General features: G+C 37.5%; 1 long non-coding RNA gene across 1 annotated transcript; it reads right to left on the bottom strand.

The window, feature by feature from the left end:
• Positions 1–488: 488 nt before the first annotated feature.
• Positions 489–6,358, bottom strand: LOC141584793 (uncharacterized). The gene is made up of 3 exons (XR_012517981.1): positions 4,285–6,358; positions 3,872–3,933; positions 489–2,828 (listed from the first exon to the last, which is right to left on the bottom strand). It is a non-coding gene; the product is annotated as an uncharacterized LOC141584793 (long non-coding RNA).
• Between the last annotated feature and the right edge of the window lie 6,344 nt (positions 6,359–12,702).

Raw genomic sequence — 12,702 nt, 5'->3', positions numbered from 1 at the left:
TTTGCAAGCCTCATGGTAACCTCAAACTGAAAAACACACAATGGATACAAAAAAAATTAAAAACAAAAAGCCAAGTGATATATCTAGAAAAGTATTACCTTCACAAAAGAAAAACAGAAAAAAAAAAAAAAAGAAATAAAAGAAGACCACAAAACAACCAAAAAGCAAATAACAAAATGGAAGGAGCAAGTTCTTACTTCTCAATAACGCTGACTGTAAATAGACTAGATTCTCCAATCAAAAGACATAGACTGGCTGAATGAATGAAGAAACAAGACCCATTGATCTGTTGCCTACAAGAAACACACTTCACCTATAAAGACACACATACACTAAAAATAAAGGGATGGAAAAAGATATTCTATGCCAGTAGAAACCAAAAAAAAAAAAAAAAAAAAAAAAAAGAAGTTGTTATATCAGGCAAAACAGATTTCAAGACAAAAACTTTACGAAGAGACAAATAATGTCACTGTATAAGATAAAGGATTCAATTAAGCAAGAAGATATAATAATTGTAAGTATATATGCACCCAACACTGGAGAACCCAGATATATACAGGAAATAATATTAGAGCTAAATAGAGAGATATATCCCAATACAATAATAGCTGGATACTTCAACACCCCACTCTTAGCATTTGACAGCTTGCCCAGACAGGAAAACAACAAAGAAATGTCAGATTTTATCTGAACTATAGACTAAATGGAACTAACAAATATTTACAGAACATTTTACCCAGAGTTTATCTTCTGAAAAAAAAGTTAAACAAAATTGACAAATCTTTAGCCAGACTAAGAATAAAAAGAACATACAAATAAGGTTGGAAATACAAAAGAAGACATTACAATTGATACTGAATAATTAAAAGAATTGTTGGTGGCTACTATGAGAAACTATATGCCAATAAATTGAAAAATCTAGAAGAAATGTACAAATTCCTAGACCCATATAACCCACAAGATTGAATCAGAAAGAAAAAAAAAAAGAAAGAAAGAAAAGGAAAGGAAAACCTGAACAAACCAGTAACGAGACTGAAGCCATAAAAAAAACTCTGAGTAAAAAAACATTCATGACCCAGTGACTTCACTGTTAAATTGTATCAAACATTTAAAGAACTAATACCAGTCCTACTCAGACTATTCTAAAAAATAGAGGGGGGTGGAGATACTTCCAAACTTATTCTATGAGACCAGTATTATCCTGATTCAAAACCAAAGACACACCAAGGAAATAAAACTACAGGCCAATATCTATGATAGATATTGATGCCAAAAACCTCAACAAAATACTAGCAAACCAAATGCAACAACACATTAGAAGGATCATTCATCATTACCAAGAGGGATTTATCTCTCTGATGCAGTGGTGGTTCAACACACACCAATCAATTAATGTAATACATCATATCGACAGAATGAAGGGGGAAAACACCTCATATGATAATTTCCATTGATGTCGAGAAAGCTTTTGGTGAAATTCAACATCCTTTCATTGAGAAAATCATGAAAAAAACAGGGTATAATAGGAATGTACCTCAATATAATAAAAGCCATATATGACAGACCCAGAGCTAGTATCATACTGAATGTGGAAATACCGAAAGCTTTTCCTCTAATATCTGGAACACAACAAGGATGCTCAGGATCACTACTTTTATTCAACATGGGACAGGAAATCCTAGCTAGAACAATCAGAAAAGAGAAAAAACAAAGGCCATCCAAACTGAAATGGAACAAGACAAATAATCCTTGTTCACAAATTATATTACCTTAGACGCAGAAAAAACTAAAGAATCCACAGAAAACCTATTAGCACCAATAAACAAATTCAGCCAAGTTGCAGGATACAAAATCAGCATGCAAAAATTAGTAGCATTTCTATATTCAAAAATAAAAACAATCTGAAAAAGATATTTTAAAAAACTAATTCCCATGTATTAAAGCAACACATAAAATTGAGTATCTGGCAATTAACTTAACCAAAGAAATGAAATATCTCCACAATGAAAGCTATAAAACACTAATGAGAAACTGAAGAAGATGCAAAAAAATGGAAAGATATTCTGTTTGTGGCTTGAAAAAAATCAACATTGTTAAAATGACTATACTACTCAAAGCAATTTGCAGATTCAATGCAATTCCTATTCAAATACCAATGAGATTCTTCACAGAAATAAAAACTACAATCATGAAAAGTCTATAAAACCACAAAAGACCCAGAATAGCCAAAAGTATCCTAAGCAAAAAGAACAAAACTAGAGGAACCACATTGCTTGGCTTTAAATTATATTACAGAGCTACAGTAACCAAAACAGCATGGCATTGGAATAAAAGCCATATAGACCAATAGAACATAATAGAGTACCCGGAAAAAAATTCATACGCTTACAATAAACTCATATTTGACAGAGGTGCCAAAGGCATACACAGTGGAAAAGTCTCTTCAATAAATGGTGCTGGAAAAACTGGAACTTCAGATGCAGAACAATAAAACTATACCCCATCTCTCACCATGAACAAAAAAAATCAAATAAAATGGAGCACAAGTTTCAACTTAAGATCTCAAACTCTGAAACTACTACAAGAAAACCTTAAGGAAAATCTCCACAACATTGGTCTGTGCAAAGATTTTTTGGGTAATACATCACAAGTATAGGCAAGCAAAGCAACAATGGACAAATGGGATCACATCAAATTTAAAAGATTCCATGCAGCAAAGGAAACAATTAACAAAGTGAAGAGGGAATTCACAAAATAGGAAAAAATATTTGCAAACTACATACCTGACACGGGATTAATAACTGGAACATAAAGGGTCTCAAACAAATCTACAGAAACAAATATAATAATCTAATCAAAACTGGGCAAATGATCAGAATACACATTTCTCAAAAGAAGATACACAAATGGCAAACAGGCATATGTAAAGTTGCTCAACATTATTGATCATCAGATAAATAAAATTAAAACTACAATGAGATATGTCATCTCACTGCAGTTAAAATGACTTATATCCAAAAAACAGGCAATAATGAATGCTAGCAAGGATGTGGAGAAAAGGGACCCTCCTGAACTATTTATTGATGGGAACATAAATTAGTAAAACCACTATGGAGAACATTTTGGGGGTTCTTCCAAAACCCAAAAATTGAGCTACCATATAATCCAGCAATCCCACTGCTGGGTATATACTCAAAATGAAGAAAAATAGTATATTGAAAGATGCCTGCACTCTCATGTTTTGCATAGCACTGTTCACAATAGCTAAGATTTGGAAGTAATCTAAGTGTCTATTAACAAACGAATGGATGAAGAAATGGTGGTGCACATGGACAATGGAGTATTATTCAGTTATTAAAAAAATAAGATCCTGTCATTTGCAACAACATGAATGGAAGTGGAGATTATTATGTTAAGTGAAATAAGCCAGACATAGGAAGACAAACATCACATGTTCTCACTTATTGATGGGATACAAAAAATCAAAACAATTGAACACATGGACTAGAGAGTAAAAGAATGGTACCAGAGTCTGGGAAGGGGGCTGGGGATAATTAGTGGGTCTGAAATATATAAAGAATAAGTGTGACTTACTATTTGATAGCACAACAGTGTAACCATAATCAATAATAATTGTACATTTTAAAATGTCTAAAAGAGTATAATTGGATTGTTTATAACTTAAAGAATAAATGCTTGAGAGCATAGATAACCCATTCTCCATGATAATGGTTAGTATGTATTGCATGCCGCAATCAAACCCTCTCACATGCCCCATAAATATATATGGCTACTAGGTACCTATAAAAATAAAAAGATTTTTAAAAATACATAAATAATTTTAAAATATTTTAATTTAAATGTTTCTTACTTCTTGTCTAGGTATAAGGGCTTTAAACGGTTGAAAACATGTCTTCAGGGAGGTTCTTCCTGCTAATTTACAGAATAGATTTTTTCACTTAAGCCAAAAACAATAGATTAAGAAACTTCCAGTTCTGATAACAAAACACACCAGATGACATGAAAACCTTTCAATACAAACACCAGGACTTTTAGCTACAGACAATAAACATTCTGTTAAATTTGCAGCTGGATATGGAGGGAGGAAAGGGCATTCTACGGTGCCCAGAAGGAAGAAACTGCAGCCCAGGACCACACATGGCAGGCAGGGCTGCAGGAGATGGTGAGTACCCACTGCTGCATTTTCATGCCTGGATGGTAAGGAGAGGAGAAACTGAGCCACTACGGTGAGGAGAGGTGGAATGGAACAACCCTAATACAAACCTGTATTCTTCAACCTTCTATGGAAAGAGGTGGTCTCCATCAGGCATAACCTGGAGAATCTCGATAGGACCATCCTGGGCTGTGTGTAAACAAGAGACTCTCCTTGGGATTTGTAAGTGTGGGCCCATGCAACAGAGCAAACTATATGGTAGTTTGGCCATGCAATAAATGAACACAAAAATAAATGAACACAAAATAAATCACAAGTTAGTAATGTTTTTAAACCACTTGTCAGGGACAGGTTCAGAACCTTTCCAGAGAGAGAAGCCCTCAACCAGCCTACAGAGGACTGTGAAAAACATTCTCCTGGAAACTGCACTCATCCTCCAAAATTAAAACCCCACTCAGAAAAAATTAGCAGAAACAATTTGTAGCATAGCAAGATCTCCCAGAATATCAGGTAACAGAGTATAAATATATAGCCATTCATATTTTATCATACAGGTTAGACATAACCAAAGAGAGAATAATGAGTATGGAAAAGTAAATATCCTCAACAAGCCTATAACTGCAGAACGTCTTTTTATTTTTTAACTTTAAGTTCTGGGATACATGTGCAGAATGTACACGTTTGTTACATAGGTATACACGTGCGATGGTGGTTTGCTGCACCTATTAACCCATAATCTAGGTTTTAAGCCCTGTATGCATTAGGTATTTGTCCTAACACTCTCCCTTTATCACACACACATATGCCCAGGTGTGTAATACTCCCTGTGTCCATGTATTCTCACAGTACAGAACATCTTTCTTAAAAGTCAGATAATTTTTTTCCTGAATCATGTCCTCACAAATGTGCTGCTGAACTAGCAAACCTGTATCGGAAATCTAGATAAATGAAAGGAAAATGAAAGCTTCCCAAGGGACAGAGTGCTCTCCTTCTGACAGCAATATGAGTTGGAGCCATGATGCAAAGGACAGGACCACAGGAGCAGGGTTCTGAAAGAGACCAAATCCAGGGAAAGTGCACCCTGAGAAGTGAGGCAGAACACAGCTCCCATACCAGCATGGGTATGGGAGGGAGGAGAACAATTCTTGCTGAGATTATGAAACCATAAGCTGGCTATTGTGTGCATTAGCCATCCACATTCACATCATTCTGACAAATGAATGATCCCTTCATTCTCTCATTTTTTTCTTAACATAATTTTAAACCTACAGAAAAGTTGAAAAGCAGGTCAAAAAATACATATGAATAATTCTCCTAGATTCACCTATCTATATTTTGTTACATCCTCCTGACACCTGCTTGTAAGCATGTGTGCATGCATATGTACTATGTATACACAGGTGCATGTATGAGCATGCACATAGTATGTGCATGTACCTATGCATAGGCCCTGTATAAGCATAGGAGCATGTATAGGCCATGTACTGGCATCTTCACATGTATGGGCCCTGGGCATAGGCATAGGCATATATATAGGCCCTGTAAATGCATAGGTGTATTTTTAAGCCCTAAATAGGCATAGGTGCATGTATAGGTCCCATATATGCACAGGCACATGCATAAGCTCTGTTTAAGCATAGGCACTTGTGTAGACACTGTTTATGTGTAGGCACTGTTTATACATAGGAACAAGCATAGGGCCTATATACACAGGTGAATTTATAGGCCTTCATCATGTAGAGGTGTATGTACAGACACTGTTTACACATAAGTGAATATATGGGTTCTGTATACACATAGGTGCATGTGTAGGCCCTTTTATTCAAGGGTGCTTATATAGGACATGTTTATGCATAGGTAAGTGTATAGATACTGGTTGTGCATAAGTGCATGTATAGGCCATGGCTATGCATATGTGCATTGAAGATCGCTGTGTATATACAGGTGCACATGTAGGCACTTTATATTTATATGTGCATTCCTATGCACTGTGCATCCATATGTGCATAAATAAGCATGTGTGCAGGTACAGGCAGTGTATATGCATATGTCCATATGTACATTTATATGCACTGGATATGCATATGTGTGCATATGCACTGGATATGCACATATATGTATACATTCAATCATATGTGCTATATATGCATATGGGTATGTATAAGCACTGCATATGCATCTTTGCATATACAGACACTTTATACATATATGTGCATGTCCACATATGTAAATGTATTCTATTTCAGTGAGCCATCTGTGTGTAAGTTGATGTCAACTGTGACACTCTCCCATACACACTTTGCTTGCTATCTCCTAAGAAAAATGACAATCTTCTGTCTTAGCGTAACAACAGAAAACATACAATCTCTGTTCCATTTTCCCCAACTGTCTCAGTAATATCTGCCAAAGTAATATGGTTTGGATGTTTGTCCCCTCTAAATCTTATGCTGAAACGCGATTTCCGGTATTGGAGGTGGAATCTGGTAGGACGTGTTGGGATCACGGAGGCAGATCCCTCATGAATTGCTTAGCACCATCCCTTTGTTAATGAGTGAGTTCGTGTAAGATCTGGTTGTTTAAAAATGTGTGGCATCATCTTCCTCTCTGTCTTGCTCCCGCTCTCACGTTCTGAGATGCCTGCTACTTCTTCACCTTCTGCTACGAGTGGCGGTGTCCTGAGGTCCTCGCTAGAAGTAGATGCTGGTACCATGTTTGTTGTACTGTCTGCAGAATCATTGGTCCATTAAACCCCTTTTCTTTATAAATTACCCAGGCTCAAGTATTTCTCTATAGCAATTTTTAAAAAATAGCCTAATACATAAAGCCTTTTTTTCCCCAATTCAGATTCCATGAAATGTTTGCACTGCATTTGGTGGAGTCTTTTTAGTCTCTTCTAATTGAGAACAACCCTCTAAGCCCAAATCAGTTTGTTTCCTTCTGTTTATATCTCTATTATACTGACTCTTTTGAAGAATCCAGTCCTGAATGTATTATTTCTTCATGATTAAATTGAAGTTAAACTTCGGGTTTTGATATTTTTCCTCTCCAAAATTTATGTCAAAATTTGATCCCCAGTGTTGAAATCAAGGCCTGGTGAGAGGTGTTTGGGTCATAGGGCAAATCCTTCATGAATAGCTTGGTGCCCTGTTGGTGGTAATGAGTGACTTCATATGAGGTCATGAACTCATATGAGTAATGAGTGAGTTCAGGTTGCTTAATAGAGCCTGGAACCACTCTTCCTCCCCTTCCTCCAGCTCTTGCTGTGTGAGAGACCAGCTCACCTTCATCTTTTGTCATGACTGAAGGCTTCTTGAACCTCTCACCAGAAGCACATGCTAGCACCATCCTTCTTATACAGCTTGCAAAGCTGTAAGTCAAATAAACCTTTTTTGTATAAATTATTTAGCCTTAAGTATTCCTTTATAGTAAGCCATAATGGACTAACAATACTGGAAGACCCAAAGCATCATTATGGTCCAAGCAAGAGCATATGGGGCTACATAATAATGAGAGTCCTGGCTAAATTCCAGCTAAATTTTATAGATTTACCCAGCGGATGGTCCTTTTCCCTGTCTCTGACTGTATAATTGGATTGGTATTATTGGCCATTGGAGCAGCCCTCACATTGGGCCCTTTGCCTGTGAAGTAAGAAGGCCATGTGGCAGCTGATGAACTGCTCTGATTGACCTAGATAGCAAATCAATAACAATATTGCCTGTTTGCAACGGGCTGGATTTGGGTGGCAGAGATGAGTTCCACTTGTAAAGTTCTTAAATGTGAAGTGGCTATGGAGTGGAGGAGGCCCTTATGATGTTTTCTTTTAATCCTTCAGTGCAGCCTCTTCAGAAGTGGAATGGATTCTAATGGAGGACTGGAGACCACCATAAGCTCAACCAAGTGGCTGCCCTGATGACAACTGCAGATCCATGTGCACTGTTATTGTTGGAGTGAAATCCTACAGCATCAGGCACATGGCATGCAACACAGAATTGGAGAATATGCTCTTGCCTCTTCTGATCAGAACACAAGTCTTAATTGAAGTTGTATGAAAATCACAATATTGAGTGACATTTTTGCCCCAGGATTGTTTATTTGGCTTTGAAATACAACAGACAAAGTCATGTGGTCCATTTTATATTACACTGATCCATTGTGTTAACATTTGAAAACCTGACACCCTTTCATGATGAAAATACTTAGCAAACTAGGAACACAAAATTTAAACAGTATAAATCCAAAGAGAACAATGTAAGACACATTACATTCAAACTTTGTAATATTATATACAAAAAGAGAATCTTTTTCTTATTGGTATTTTTATTCATATTTTCTAATTAATAAATTTATTGTTAATTGACAAAATGGTACATATTTACTGTCTACAAAACTGTTTTTAAAATGTAAACATTGGAGAATCCAAGGTGGCTAAATAGGAACAGCTCCAGAATACAGTTCCCAGCAAGAACAATGCACAGGGTGAGTGCCCACTGCACTTTCAAACAAATTTTCACTGCCCACAGACCAGGAGATTCCCAGGGTGAAAAGCACCACGAGTTTTCAGCACGGCAGTTTCAGCCAGGGCCAGCTTGGTGCACAGAAACTCACAGAAATCTGGATGGCCATTTCAACTGGTGCCTGCAATGCCTGGGAGACAGGGCCACCCAGTCAACTGAAAAAGTGGGGGCAGAGACAGGGAGCCAGTGATCTGGCTCTGCGGGTACCAGCCCCACAAAACAAGCAATCTGAAATGCTCTGGATTGAGAGCTTCCCAGCAAGTGCAACTGAACCCCAGACGGCCCAGCTCAGTGAGGGAAAGGGCAACCACCATTACCGAGGCAATTCACACAGCAGCTGGATAGAGCCTGCAGCAGCTCAACAACACCTCTACTGGCAGACTGTGACTAGACCACTCCATGTGGGGCAGGGCATCTATGAAAAAAGGCAGCAGCATGACAGAAACTTGTAAGTAAAGCCAACCTTCATAGAAAACAGCACCTGGGAAAAAAGGCGGTTATGACTTCAGCTGCAGCAGACTTAAAAGTACCTGCCCAGCAGCTCTGCATGGAACAACAGCACTCACAGCACAGCACTTGAGATCCTATAAAGGACAGACTGTCTCCTCAAGCAGCTCCCTGACCCACATATACCCAAAGAGACACCTCATAAAGGAGAGCGCAGGCCGACATCTGGCAGGTACCTTTCTGGGACGAAGATAACAGAAGAAACTGGCAGCAACCCTTACTGTTCTGCAGCCTCTGCAGGTGATCCCCAGGCAAGCAGAGTCTGGAGTGGACCTCCAGCAGTCCTGTAGCAGAGGGGCCTGACTGTTAGAAGGAAAACTAAGAAACAGAAAGAAATAACTTCATCATCAACAAAAAGAACAACCATTCAGAGACCCCACCCAAAAGTCACCAACTAAAAAGAACACAGGTAGATAAAGCCAATAAGATGGGAAGAAACCAGTGCAAAAATGGATGAAAACACCAAAAACAAGAATGCCTCTCCTCCTCCAAATAATCACAACTCCTCACCAGCTAGGGATCAAAGATGGATGAAGAATAAATCTGATGAACTGACAGAAACAAGCTTCAGAAAGTGGGTAATAACAAACTTCTCAGAGCTAAAAGAACATATGCTAACCCAATGCAAACAAACTAAGAACCTAGAAAAAAGGTTAGATTAGATGCTAACTAGAACAAACAGCTTAGAGAAGAATAAAAACGACTTGATGAAGCTGAAAAACACAGCACAAGAACTTCGTGAAGCATACACAAATTTCAATAGCCAAATCCACCAAGCAGAAGAAAGGATATCAGAGATTGAAGATCAACTCAATGAAATAAAATGATAAGGCAAGAATAGAGAAAAAAGAGTGAAAAGAAATGAACAAAGCCTCCAAGAAATATGGGATTATGTGAAAATACCTAATCCACATTTGATAGGTGTACCTGAATGTGACAGAGAGAATGAATCCAAGCTGGAAAACACTCTTGAGGATATTATCCAGGAGAACTTCCCCAACCTAGCAAGCTGGCCACCATTCAAGTCCAGGAAATACAGAGAACACAACAAAGATATTCCTAAAGAAGAGTAATCCCAAGGCACATAATTGTCGGATTCACCAGGGTTGAAATGAAGGAAAAAATGCTATGGGCAGCCAGAGTAAAAGGTCGGGTTACCCACAAAGAGAAGCCCATCAGACTGACAGCGGATCTCTCAGCAGAAACCCTACAAGCCAGAAGAGAGTAGGAGCCAATATTTAACATACTAAAAGAAAAGAACTTTCAACCTAGAGTTTCATATCCAGCCAAACTAAGCTTTATTAGAGAAGGAGAAAGAGAACCCTTTATGGACAAGCAATTGCTGAGAGATTTTGTCACCACCCGGCCTGTCTTACAAGAGCTCCTGAAGGAAGCACCAAACATGGAAAGGAACAACAAGCACCAACCACTCCAAAAATGTACCAAATGGTAAAGACCATTGAGACAATGGGGAAAAAATGCATCAACTAATAGGCAAAACATCCAGCTAGCATCAAAATCACAGGAACAAATTCACACATAACAATATTAACCTTAAATGTAAATGGGCTAAATGCCCCAATCAAAAGACACAGACTGCAAAATTGCATAAAAAGTCAAGAACCATAGGTGTGTTGTATTCAGGAAACCCATGACACATGCAAGAACACACATAGGCTCAAAATAAAGGGATGGAGGAAGATTTACCAAGCAAATTGAGAGCAAAAAAAAAAAGCAGGAATTGCAATCCTAGTGTCTGATAAAATGGACTTCAAACCAGCAAAAATCAAAAGAAACAAAAAAGGACATTATATAATGGTAAAAGGATCCATACAACAAGAAGAGCTAATGATCCTAAATATATATATACACCCAATTCAAGAGCACTCAAATACATGAAGCAAGTTCTTAAAGACCTACAAAGACTCTTAGATTCCCACATAATAATAGTGAGAGATGCTAACACTCCACTGTCAATATTAGATAAGTGAGACAGAAAATTAACAAGGACATCCAGGACTTGAGCTCAGATTTGGACCAAGAGGACCTAATAGACATCTACAGAAATATACACCCCAAATCCACAGAATATATATTCTTCTCAGCACCACATTGCACCTACTCTAAAATTGACTGCATAATTGGAAGTAAAAATCACTCCTCAGCAAATGCAAAAGAACGGAAATTACAGGGCAACGAAATTAGAACTCAGAATTAAGAAACTAACTCAGAACCAGAAGGTGTCATGGAAACTCAACAACTGGCTCCTTAATGTCAACTAGATAAACAATGAAATGAAGGCAGCAATAAAGATGTTCTTTGAAACCAACGAGAATGAAGACAATGTACCAGAATCTCTGGTACACATTTAATGCAGTGTCTAGAAAGAAACTGATAGCAATAAATGCCCATATGAGAAGTAAGTAAAGATTGAAAATCAACACCCTATCATCAAAATTGAACTTTCTAGAGGAGAAAGATCAAACAAATTCAAAAGTTAGCAGAAGACAAGAAATAACTAAGATCAGAGCATAACTGAAGGAGATTGAGACACAAAAAAAAACTTCAAAAAATCAATGAATCCAGGAGTTGGTATTTTGAAAACATCAACAAAATAGACAGACTGCTAGCCAGATTAATAAAAAAGAAAAGGGGGAAGAATCAAATAGATGCAATAAAAAATGATAAACGGGATATCACCACTGATTCTACAGAAACATAAACAACAATCATAGATTACTACAAACAGCTCCATGCACATAAATCAGTACACCTGGAAGAAATGGATAAATTCCTGGACACTTGCACCCAAGACTAAACCAGGAAGAAGTTAAAAATCCTGAATAGACCACTAACAAGGGCTGAAGTTGAGGCAACAATTGATAGCCTACCAACTAAAAAAGTCCAGGTTCAGATGGGTTCACAGCCGAAGTCTACCAGATGTACAAAGAAGAGCTGATAACATTCCTTCTGAAACTATTCCAAACAATACAAAAACAGGGAATTCTTCCCAAATCATTTTATGAGACCAACATCATCCTAATACAAAAACCCAGCAGAGACTCAAAAACAACAAAAAAAACTTCAGGCCAATATCCATGATGAACATAGATGCAAAAATCTTCAATAAAATACTGGAAAACTGATTGCAACAGCATATCAAAAAGCTTATCCATCACAATCAAGTAGGCTTCATTCCAGGGATGCAAGGCTGATTCAACATACACAAGTCTATAAACCTAATCTATCACATAAACAGAACCAAAGACAAAAAACACATGATTATCTCAAGAGATGCAGAGAAGGCCTTCAACAAAATTCAACAGCTCTTTATGCTAAAACCACTCAATAAGCTAGGTATCAAAGGAACATATATCAAAACAATAAAAGCCATTTATGACAAACCTACAGCCAATATCATACTGAATGGGCAAAAACTGGTAGCATTCCCTTTGAAATCTGGCACTAGACAAGGATGCCCTATCTCACCACTCCTATTCAATATAG

This window comes from Saimiri boliviensis, chromosome 1 (genome assembly GCF_048565385.1).
Source record: "Saimiri boliviensis isolate mSaiBol1 chromosome 1, mSaiBol1.pri, whole genome shotgun sequence".
In the NCBI taxonomy this organism is placed as follows: Eukaryota; Metazoa; Chordata; class Mammalia; order Primates; family Cebidae; genus Saimiri; species Saimiri boliviensis.
Note: the sequence above shows the minus strand (reverse complement) of the source record. Positions and strands in the feature narration are given on the sequence as shown.